Source organism: Phodopus roborovskii, unplaced genomic scaffold, assembly GCF_943737965.1.
Source record: "Phodopus roborovskii unplaced genomic scaffold, PHOROB, whole genome shotgun sequence".
Lineage (NCBI taxonomy): Eukaryota > Metazoa > Chordata > Mammalia > Rodentia > Cricetidae > Phodopus > Phodopus roborovskii.
The window spans coordinates 7,517,459-7,529,643 of record NW_026126460.1 but is presented as its reverse complement, the minus strand read 5'-3'; the positions used below and the strand labels follow the sequence as shown (position 1 = coordinate 7,529,643).

Genomic DNA, 12,185 nt, shown 5'->3' with positions numbered 1-12,185 from the left:
GAGGTTAGCATCAAAGAGAATCAGATGTTCAAGGTCATCCCCTCTGTATAATGAACTCAAAGACAGCCAGGATTACATGGCCTGGCTCAAAAAGAAAGACGTTAGTGGCTAATTCTCCACTACCATTGTCAATGTAGAGACAGGGAGCAGCCCTTTAATATGTATATAACGGTTCATCTTTTATAATAGCTGCATTTTACTATCACTTGTCTTTCCTGTTTATAAAATATAGTAAATATGTGGCCTGAATTCTCTCTCTAACCTATGCAGATTCCAAAAACTTGATTGAATTTTAAGGCATACTTTAAAGAAATTAAAATTTTGCCTTTGAAGTGTTATAAAAGGATATATTACAAATACAGTAACTGTGTCTTTTTTCCCTTTAACTATTTGAAGAAAAACCAAGAAAAGACTAATATTGTGCCAGGTGGTGGTGGTGCATGCCTTTGTTTTGTTGTTGTTGTTTCAAGAGAGGGTTTCTCTGTGGTGTAACAGTCCTGACTGTCCTCAGCTCATTGAGATCCACCCGCCTCTGCCTCCCAATTGCTGAGATTGAAGGTGTGCGCCGCCGCCGCCGCCGCCGCGCCGCCGCCGCCCGCCGCCGCCGCTGCCGCCGCCACCACCACCACCACCACCACCACCACCCAGCTTGGCACATTAATTGTAGCACTCGGAGGCCAAGGCAGGTGGATTTCTGTGAGTTGGAGGATAGCCTGAGCTACACAGAGAAACCTTGTCTCAAAAAACCAAGGGGGAGAAAAAGGCTAATAATGCTATAGGAGCCAGGTATCAAAGCACATGCTTGTAACCCCAGCTCTTAAGTGGAAGCAAGATGCTTAGGTCTTCAAAGTTGTGAATTTGCTTCATTACTAGTTCAAGATCAGGATCAAGATAGACTACTACCAATACCACCCAGCAACTTCCTAAATTTAAAATTAGGTTCAGAGAACCCCTGTCTCAAAAAGAAAAAAGGAAAAAACATATAATACCTGTCAGCTGGCCATTAGGTGTCTTTGTTAGTTTATTCATAGGTAGAATAAACATGGGTTAGGGGCCTGTTGTTATATTAGGCAAAGAGCTAGGAGACAAGACTGCACAAATACATATGGATGGAACAGTGAAGCATCTAATGGAAAGAACAGACTGGAAGATAAATATGCATGTTCTGTGTGACTTCCTGGAGAGACAAACACATCTGTCACTATAGACAAGGCACTGACAGTGGGCCAAAGAGGACTCCACTAGCTTAGTGAAGCAATGTGCCAATCAGGCTTACTTTCTGGAAGTGTGGGGGACACAATGACAGCTGAGTCATCTAAAAGTCCACTCCAGCATGCCTGACAACTCCCAAGAGCTCATCCCTGGACCCTGCTGTACATCTGCAGTCGCTTCTCCGCTCAAACTGTTGCTTGCTTCTATAACTTTGGATCTGTCATGAGCCTCTTTCACAAACACGTTTGAATTCTGAAGAAACAGCTACACAAGGTGTTAAGCCAGATAGGCTGGTTAAGAGGGATCCCAAACAGTATTGAGACATTCTGTTCTGCAGGTTCTTGCCTTGCCCTCACCAAGAGTGGAGTGTGTATATACCTAAGGGAAACGTAATGCCATGCCAGAACAATTCAAACAGGAAAGAAGGAATTAAGACTTGATGGCAGCAGACTGCCATCTGGAGAGGTTGGCTCTGCTCTGTGCCCTCGGCAGGCTGCAAGTGCTGGCTGAACACTCTAGGAAAGCTCGGGGGTGCCAACCTTGCAATTAAGTCTACAGACATTGGGTCACTAATAAAATTAAGGCAGGTATCAGAGGCTAGGGTCAAAAGTCACTGGCTGCATCTCAGGTTCTTTCCATCTTTCCAGAGTCCAAAGCATGGACTCTGGAATCTGAGACAGGAAAGAGTTGCTTCCTGTCCATCCGCTCCTCCACTCAGGTCCCCGTCTCTGTCCTGACCCCTCTTAGCAGCTGCAGGTCAAGTCCTGGAGGCTGGAGCAAGGCAAAGCTCCCAAGGGTCTGTGCCCTTGAAGGTAGATTTCTTTCTCAGAACATCTAGGACCTGGCTGAGCCCTCCAGTCTAGTTCTCTTTCTCTGAAGAGCAATCTGCCAAAACTGAAGCCCTTCTATAGAGCCAGGTGGGCTGAATCTGTGTGCCTAGTGGAAAAGCCCTGTTTAGTAACCCAATACTTTAATTCCAGACCTCAGAAGGCAGAGGCAGGCAGATATCAGTTCCAGGACAGCCTGATCTATATAGTGAGTTCCAAGACAGCCAGAGCTCCATAATAAGACCTTGTCCTGAAGGAAAAAACAAAACAATTCTTTTTCTTTCTGACTCTAAAATGAGGTCAATTATGGAAGAGCTGTTAACCTGGGCAGGAGGGGAAGGGCACTGAGTCACCTAAGGCATTCTCAACCAGGTCTGTGGGTTGCCTGCTGAGGGTGGGGTGGGGGAAGGAGTACTCCAATGTTCTTCCAGGAGCTGCAGCGATCAGTATATCACGACCTTTCCAACTTCAATCACAGCGGCCTCCAAACAATAGTCAACACTGAGGGCTGCAGCTCGCTCCTGCCTTGGTTGTACTCTGAGGCCTTCCACATCCGTTTTCTCCCAGCTTGAGTCTTTCATTTCAGTCATCTGGCGCTTTGCTGACAGCTGGACTCATCAATAGATTGCAGTGGCTGCCCTGGGCTCCTGGCTATTTAGAAATCTCTGGAGGTGGGAGGCCCCACCTGCCCATCTCTATATGCCCTAGTAAAGATCCGGAGAAATTCAATTAATTAACCATGCCCACCGCCTGCTAATTCAAGATTAAAGTCGAGGATTTCGACTTTAACAGCAAGAGAAGCTATTGACACTTTTGGTGGGTGGGTGGCAAAAATTGTATAGAATTTCAAGTATTTGCCCATTATTTGAAATCCAAATAGCTGAATAAGAACCTGAAGTCATCTGAAAAGTTTTAGTCCAAATCAGCCCTTTATAGAAAAGGTGTCTCTTTTTTTCTGCTTTCAAACTTAAAAATTTTACAGCGACTGCTTTGTAATTAACATTTTATGTGAACTCTTACCTCACGTAGTTCTCCATGATTCCTCAGAGTAGTCATCCCAAGTGTAAGCTTTTTTTTTTAACCTTGCTAACCTATGTGTCACATATATACAACGAACCTCGTATACTGTAAACCTTAAGGAAGGTTGAACTTGGGCGTCGACTTGAAAAGCAAAGCACTGAGTTTATTATTCCCCACCAATAACATTTTTCCCTTTTGCCTCGTTTCCATTCTTTTCTGAGGATTTTAGGCTGAGAATTTGCTTTTTACTCGTGAAAACTGGTTTATCGTTCGCTCTCACACTACAGATCCGTGTAGGGCCTTTGAAGTCAGTTATTAACAGTTGTCCCCTCTTTAAACCTTTAAAAATGAGAGTTTAAAGCCCCGCGCGAACACTTTCCGCGCGCTGAGCACTAGCACCAGGTGGCGACTTGGGCTCAGAGCAGCGCGGGGAAGGCGGGGGCTGGGAGGCGAGGCCGAGCAGGTCTTTCACGCACCCACCTCGGCTGTCACCTCAGCACGGCTCCGGGGCTCTAGCGCGGGCGCCACTCGCCAGCTGAGACAGGTAAGGCCGGAGCCCGCGGGGCGCGGCTTTAAATCTCCCGCCGCGGAGTCCGGCACCTCAGCGCACCGGCGCGGTGAGCGGGCGAGCGGGGGAGCGGGCGGGCGGGAGCTCGCGGGCGGCGGCTGCGGCGGGTGCGCGGCGGAGCTCGGCACGGCGCGGCCCGGGCGGCGAGGAGCGGCTCCGGCGGCGGCGGCGGCGCGGTGAGCGTCCGGGGCTCTGGGCAGCCGCTCCCTCAGGGCGGCGGTGGCCAAACCTGGTTCCCATGACAACGGCGGGCGGGGGCGCGGGCCGCGCGCTCCTGCCGCCGGGGCTCGCCCGGTTCCGGCGCTCTCGGTGGGCCGGCCTCAGGCGGCGGCTCGGAAAGGCCTGGCCCCTCCGCGGCCGGTGCGTCTGCGGGGAGAAGCCGCGGCCTGAGGCCGGCCCGGGGTGCTTCCTCTAGGGCCAGATGCTCACGGCCTCAGGTGCTCTCCCGCTGGCCGCCTTTGTACATCGTGCTTAATTTATTTGATTACTGTTCGCTGACGGGATGCCTTCCTGACAGACTAATTGCTCGATTGACACGGTCGAAACAAAACCTGAGCAGAGCTGTGGTTGGGGCGAAGTGCGAACGCCTGGCCTCGCCTCGCCTGGGTGTCCGTGCACAAAGCCTCCTCTCCCGGGTGGGGACCCCCGCCTCGCCGCACCCATTCAGCTAGGGGAAAGCAGGCCAAGTGTCTCTGACCACTGACCTCACCTGGGCGACGATGCAGGAGGCCGAAACCTGATGCTCTAAGAAAGATGGAGAAGGGAAAACAATCCCGCTTGGCATCCTACCCGTGAGGCTGTGGACTTGTCAGCGGGGTGGGGATGGAGAGGGGGTGTTTCATGTAATATATGGTCTTCATGCACAAACATACAACCTGCTAGCTACTGTAGGTCACTGAAATTATTTGTGGGGAGATGCTGCTTCTCTGTGGTTTGGGTTCTAAGTATTTACGTACTGATTTGATTCTTGCTGAAGCGATGTTTTGTAAAGCGGTGGTACTTTAATCACTATTAGCAGCCACAGGTACTTCATTCTTCAGTGGAAATTAGTTATATATTACAATTACACATTTATTAGCCAAGCAAACATCTTCTAATGGTAGGTATGTACTTTTTTACAACCAAAGTTTTAAAATCATCTTCTATTTACTATCGGTGCATAACATTCGCTGGGTTTTCTTTGAACTCTTTGTACTTAGTTTAATAATTCAAAACGGTTGAACATGTAGCTATTGGAAGCAGTTATGGACAAAGCACTGTCTAATTATCAGTAGTTCTAATTGCTAGGGAAATCATTATAATCCTGGAATTAGAAGGGTGCTGAGATCCCAGTTCAAAAGGCAAAACTGTAAACATGAGACTGATAGGAAAAGCAGGAAGACGTTTTCATTGTAGATGTTTATCATAAAAATTAAATTTATTTCAGTGACTACGAGCAAATATCAAAATGTGAAACATAATATAGTATATTTTATATTAACAAACTGGTTTCTGTAATACATAGAGTAAAATCTTTTCTTTTTTTACTTTAACACTCATTATGCCTTCTTTAAATTTTTGTTATTTTTATATTCTTTAACAACAGTTGGGATATGTAAAGAACTTTAAAGTATTTCTAAAACTGGAAGTTTTACTTATGCGAAGGGGCTTTTGTCATTTGGCCTTTTTCATTTATCACTTAAATTTTGCCCTTTTTTTTTCAAGTTGGCTTTTTGCTTAATTTTTAAAAATCTTATTTATGGTGCTGTGGAGTGGAGGTAGGGCCTCCAAGCCTACCCAGCTATGTGCCCACTCCAAGTATGTTTTTATGGACCTTGGGGATATGGTATTTCAGGATTTCAGCTTTCTGGCTGATATTGTTTGGAACTGTAATTTGAGACTTTGGCCTCAAGTCAACATTGGCCAAGCATAACTTGGATATATTGTTGATTCAGTTCCAAGCAACCACAATAAAGTAAGCTATATAATTCTGTAGCCTCCCAGAGCATATAAAATTATTTTGTTGCTGGGCAGTGGTGACACACATCTTTAATCCCAGCACTTGGGAGGCAGAGGCAGCCTGGTCTACAGAGAGAGTTCCAGGATAGCCAGGACTGTTCTACAAAGAAACCCTGTCTCAAAAATCAAAACAACAAAAAAGAAACTTCTGATCCTCCTGCCTCCATCTCCTAAATGCTAGGTTTACAGGCACATACACTCCAATCTCATCTAAAAGTTGTATTAATTAAATGTGCAATAACTTAAGTATAAAAAGGTCACACAGATTTTTTTTTTTATTTTAAAGTACATTATTAAAAGCTGTTCTGTGCTACACCTGAGCCTTCATCTAGCTAGGCTGTTTTCCTGGGAGAAGTTTTGGTGAGTTAAGGTTGGAGTAGCTGGAAAAATTTTGTTTTATTTTGTTTTTGTTGTTGTTTTTAACATCAGTGATGGTTGCTATGGCAATTAACGTTTTCTTTTAAGAATGGTTTGTCCATAGCCTGAAATACTAATATTGTTTGGGTAGCATAGTACTTCTTCCAAAATGGAGCTGCGCCCTTCAAACCCTGACTCAGCTAAGTTTATGTAATAGTCTAAATCTTGTGTTGTCATTTCACACATTCACTATGTAGAGTGCATCTCAAGAAGACATTCATTCCTCATCCAACTTTTTGTCATGAGGCTGCAGTGATCCAGCTACATCCTCAGGCTCCATATCCAGTTCTAGCTTTCTTGCTATTTCCAACACATCAGCAGTTACTTCTCTATCAAAGTCTTGAGCCCTTCAAACATCTGAGAGTTCAGATCAACTTCTTTTTTTTTAAGTTTGATTTATTTATTATGTACCCAGTGTTTGCCTGCATGTATGCCTGTGGGCTAGAAGAGGGCACCACATCTCCTTTTATAGATGGTTGTGAGACATCAGGTGGGTGCTGGGAATTGAACTCAGGACCTCTGGAGGGGCAACCAGTGCTCTTAACTACTGAACCATCCCTCCAGCCCCCACATCAACTTCTTACAGACAACTTAATATTGATACTTTGATCTCTTCTCATAAATCATGAATTAAAATATCTATAAAGTGCTAACTTCTTTCAAAAGGTCAGTATGTAATTTCCTGGTCTGTCATGGGCATGGATGCTACAGATTTATAAAGTGCATTTATTTAATAATAAGTTTTAAAAGTTGAGATGACTCCTTGATCTATTGAGTGCAGAATTGGTGCTATATTTGCAGACATGAAAACATTTAATGTCATGGTAAAAATCTCCATCAGCGCTCTTGGGTGACTAGCTGTGTTGCCAATGACCAGTTTAAAAAAAAAAAGTTTTTTTTTTAATACAAATATGATATGGTTTGTCATTGTTGCTCAGACCCAAGCAATCCTCCTGCCTCAGCTCCTGGGACCACAGAAATACACTACTGTGCCCAGCTTAGCAGTAATAATTTGAAAGGATCCTTCCTTCCTGAGTAGTTGGTCTCCTCCAGAACCCTTCACATCTAGTTTGTGCTGCCTGTTTGCTCTTGGGTGAGTGTCCATCCATGGGAGTGCGGCAAAATGGAACTTTGTGCCCACCTCTCCTCTCCTGCTTGAGCTTGTGCAGGAGCTGTGCATGCTGTCACAACCTCTGTGAGGTCACTTGTGCTACTGTCCTGATGCTACTGTCCTGCTGTCCTGCTGTTTCCTTCTATTTACCCACCATATGAGCTCTGGAATCATCACAGGGGAGGACATAGACAGACAGGAAGATCCAGAAGATCCAGAAGTGGTAGATGATTACTCTTGGGGGAGGGTAGGGATTCAAGACAGGCTATTTTCATGGCCCTGGCTGTACTGGAACTTGCTCTTTAGACCAGGCTGGTCTCGAACTCAGAGATCTGCCTGTCTCTGCTTTGTGAATGCTGGGATTGAAGGGGTGTGCCAGCTAATGGAGGCAATTGAGGTTACCACTTTCTAGGTGACTCTAGGTTGTATCAAGTTGATAGCTGAAGCGAATCAGGACAGTGTTATAGAGATGGCCTGAATCTTTATACCTTGTACCTCATGAATCAGCTGGATGTGATATTATATGCCTGCATTCCCAGCACTCAGTAGACTGTGGCCAGAGAATTCTGAATTCCAGGCCAGCCTAATGGAGAAAGCAAGACCCTGTTTCAAAAATAAAACACTGAAAAGCTCCACACCTGAATAAAATCATCTCCTGGCTCAGACTCTCCCAACTACAAACCTTGCCCTGCAGCTTCTTCGCCCCTGTTCTGGGTTAGGATCCTTGTTGTGAATTAGGCTTTGGCTAAGAGGTACTTTAGCTGACATGATCTGTCCAAACTCTCTTTATGTAGTCCTGGCTTGCTTTCTTGTTATGAGTGCATTCTGGGGTGGCATTTTGAATTTACTCCAAGAGTGTTTGCTTTCCTTCACTGTCAGGCTGGCACCTGAACTTTGGCCTGTTGTAGTTTTCAACTTAGTTTTTCCACTTTAATTTCTAGTGTTTGATTTAAAGTGGGAGATATACCATTCTTCTTTTGCTTAAACAGTTAGGGGCCACTATAGGGATATCAACTTAATTTCAAAACTATTTTACTCCGGGGTTTGGCAGTTCAAACACACCCATTTACTAAGTTAGCTATGTATGGATGTGGTCATTGCACCCAAAAGTACTTATAATTGTAATACCAAAGATCACCGATCACAGATCACCACATGTGTGACTTTCTAGGAAGGCATCTATTCACTCTGCCTAGGACACTCATGACAGAAACAAGTGATTTGGCCCAAGTCTAACTCAGTGACCCAGAATTTAACTGATGTTGTTTACAGGTGCTACACCACCTGATAGGAGCTTCCCAACTCAGAATTCACTGCTTTTATACCTTGGGGAGGAGAAGGGCTCATGATTTTGTGTGTCATCTTGTCACCCCCTTGCGCTCTACTCTGTGTACTTCAGAGTCTTTGAACACCCCCATCTTCCTAAAGAGAATATTAGCAGAGTTACTCTTGTGAGGATTTCTTGAGGGTTATCATAGTTGCTCTGATGGCAATGGGGAAGGATAACATCCCATAATACCATAACATAGAACAATAATGAAAAGTTTTAAATACTGAAAGATTCACCAAAATGTGACACGAACACCACATAAGCACATGCTGTTGGGAAAACGATGCTGATGGTACAATATGGAGGACAGGACAACATGGCAAAACCTAAAGATCTTAAAATGCATTTGCCTTTATGCTTCCAGGAATTTATCTAAACAATGTGCTTGCATGTATTTTAAATATTGCTCATATTGTGGAAACAATGTATATCCATCAGTAATAAACCAGTACAGTCCATACAGCGGATTGTTATATACCCATTACTATATAGTCTAGCTAGTAGACAATCCCATACTTTGTCTTTCAGCATCAGACACAGTACTTAACTTTTTTCTCCACGTGCTGCTGGGTCTCAAACTTGGGGCCTCACAAATGCCAGAGAGTTTTAACCCTTAACCCTCACTTTTACCACCTTATGTTAAGAGTGGGTGTTTGAGCCAGTGTAAATTGATTAATTTGGAGGTGGCACTGATTTTTCAGCTCAGGTTGTGAACATTCTTTGCTTTTCTTTGAACTTGAACAACATTCATGAGACATCGCAGTCTGGACCAAACTAAGTTTTTCTTAGAGCATAGTAAGGACTTTAGATTTTAGTTTTGTATCCCTCTTACTTTGCCAAGTATCAGTATTTCTCTATCCAGAATTATTGTGTATATTAGATCAGTCACCCTTGTTCTGACTAACTGTGCTGTTTCCTAGCCACGTTTACCTTGGACTTTTTTGTACCTAAACCTACCCAAGTTGCTTCTCACCTACCCAAATTGCTTCTCCAGGCAGCTGTTCTGCCTGTAGTAATTTGTAATGTGGTTTCAAATTCATTCAATACGTCTTTCTTTCCTTTTTCTTTTGTTCTTGAGACAGGTTTTCTCTGTGTATCCTTGTTGTGCTGAAACTCTGTAGACCAGGCTAGTTTTGAACTCAGAGATCCACCTGCCTCTGCCTCCTGAGTGCTGGGATTGAAGATGTGTGCCACCATGCCCAGCTGCTTTTTCTCTTCTTAAGACTTAGATGTATATTTTATGTATGAGTGGGAATTGAACTCAGGACCTCTGGAGGTGCAGCCAGTGCTCTTAACTGCTGAGCCATCTCTCCAGGCCAAAGCTGCTTTTTTTTTTTTTTTTTCAGCTCTTATGATAGGTTGTGTGGAGTTACCTGGTTTTTATCTCCACAAAGCTTTTCAGACTTCTATTTTATGCAACTAATATTCAAGTGAGGTTGTGTTGTGTTTTGTTTTCCTGTTTTTTTATGTTATGGCTGTTTCTCCTTTCTCTTTCATGTAGTGCTGCTGTTTCTTGTTTGTTTTCTACATTATTTATTGTTGAATGGGGACCTTCTGCTCTAGCCTGATCCTTGCTAGAGAGTGCTGTAAGCAGAGGCACCATCCCCCCTCCCAGTCGCCTGGCAAGTGGGAGAGCCCTGTGGTGCCACTGAGCAGGCCCTGGGTACTGATGATCGCAGTGTCTGCTGTAACTGCTGCTTGGCACTGCAGTCCCCTTGGTTCTTGAGACTGGCAAGACTGATGGATGGTGTTCGGTCTCCTGTGCTTACTGACTCTGTTTTCCATAAAACCGTGCCCTGTGTCTAAGCAAGGATGTTTTTCAAATGTTCCACAAGCTACTGTGGATTTTAGGGTGCCCACTCTGCTTGCTTTTTTAATCCTGAGGTTAAAGATAAGGGTCAGACAGATTTCTTTTTTTTTTTTTTTTTAGGGGAGGCGCTGGGAACATGTGTGGTGTCAGTGGTCTCCTGGGTGCTGTCTTTTGTGACTGGCTGTGACTTCAAGGAGTCATCAGGTTAGAAGTGAGCTTTTCTGGGCTCACTCAAGTTGCCAAAAATGGATCTATATGCTATTAAAGGATATGCATATTAGATTTGGGTGTCACCTTAAATTTGATATATATTTCACATCAAACTTAAAATATGGACATTTTGCATATGGGATATTTTAATTCTAGAGAGAAGAGTTATATAAGCATAGCACCTATTATTTCATTTTCCCCAGAAGCTTTAATACTTTTAAATCATTGCTCATTTGACATTTTTCTCCTCTCTCTCTTTCTTGGGACAGGATTGCACTATATATCTTTGTCTTGCTTGAAATTTTACCTCTGTCTACTTGGGTTATTTGCATTTCTATAACTATTGATGGAATATAATTTTGGTGTATTCATCGAACTTTTAAAGTTCTTTTGTGAATTGCCTATTGTTTTGTCCTTAACTGTTTGAGAGTATGTGTTATTTACATATGTGTGCTTATTTGCCTGTATGTTTATATGTGTGTTCACATGTGGGTGTGTTTACTTGACTGTATGCTTATATGTAGAATCTAGAGGCCAGCTCTGAGTGCCCTCCTCTACTATTTCCCACCTTTTTTCATGACAGGGTCTCTCACTAAATCTGGAGCTTGTCATTTTGACTAGACTAGTTAGCCAGTACACCAGTGGGATTAGCCTGCCCTATCCCAACCCCACACCTGGGGTTAAAGGTGCAAACCACCATTCCCAGCATTTATGTGGGCTCTGTCATAAGCAGCCATATGAAGAGGTCATGTGACAAAGAACCAAAGACAAGCAAAGCATATGAGATAAGACTTGAAGATATGCACTAGAAGGGCTCCTACATGTAACACATGCATTCCAGAAGGAGGGTGGAGAAGACAACTGCCAAAATATAAATAATAAACTTTTTATTTTAAAATGGCAGGGTTAATATATTTTTGCTTCTCGTTTTTCCTTACTAGTCTTTGGGATGCTACTTAAGCAAGCACATTATCAAAGCAAAACAAACAACACGTGTGTGGTTAAATCACATGTGTGTGCTTAAGGCCATAAACACCAAAAGGCACTTTGGGTACATGAGATATTTTAGTATTTCTAGAAGACAAAATAGGAATAAAAATTTTTGACAGAAAAGAAAAATAGAGAAGTGTGGTGATATATGATTTATGATTTAATAAAGATTGCCTGAAGTATCAGAAAGCAAAGCCCACAGAAGCTAGGCGGTAGTGGCACACACCTTTAATCCCAGGACTCAGGAGACAGGCAGATGAATCTCTCTGAGTTCAAGGCCACTCTGGCCTACACAAGAATGAAGAGTAACAGAACTCTCATGCCTTTAATCTCAGCACTAGGGAGGTGGAGACAGGAGTGATATGGCTGGGTGAAGAAAGGAATATAAGGTGGAAGAGACAGGAACTGAGAGCTCAAGATTTGTGGAGATAGGATTGCCATTTCAGAGAGGTAAGAGCTACTGGCTTGGCTGCTTTGCTTCTCTGATCTTCAGTCTGAAGCTTGAACCCCAATATCTCTCTCTCTCTCTCTCTCTCTCTCTCTCTCTCTCTCTCTCTCTGGGTTTTTTACAAAACAATCTGTTATAAATAAGGTAGTCTGTTTCCCCAGGAGGTCTGTGGGCTAACAATAATAGATAATTGATAGTCACATTCCTACACACACCCAATACAAGCCAAAAGAATAGCTGAGTT

General features: G+C 43.7%; 1 protein-coding gene across 1 annotated transcript in view; it reads left to right on the top strand.

Moving 5' to 3' along the window:
* Window positions 1-3,402: 3,402 nt before the first annotated feature.
* Window positions 3,403-12,185, top strand: part of Ica1l (islet cell autoantigen 1 like) — a 62,375-nt gene continuing 53,592 nt past the window's right edge. The window contains exon 1 of the mRNA XM_051190289.1: window positions 3,403-3,603. The gene's annotated coding sequence lies outside the window, so the exon portion shown is untranslated. The remainder of the gene's footprint in view (window positions 3,604-12,185) is intronic.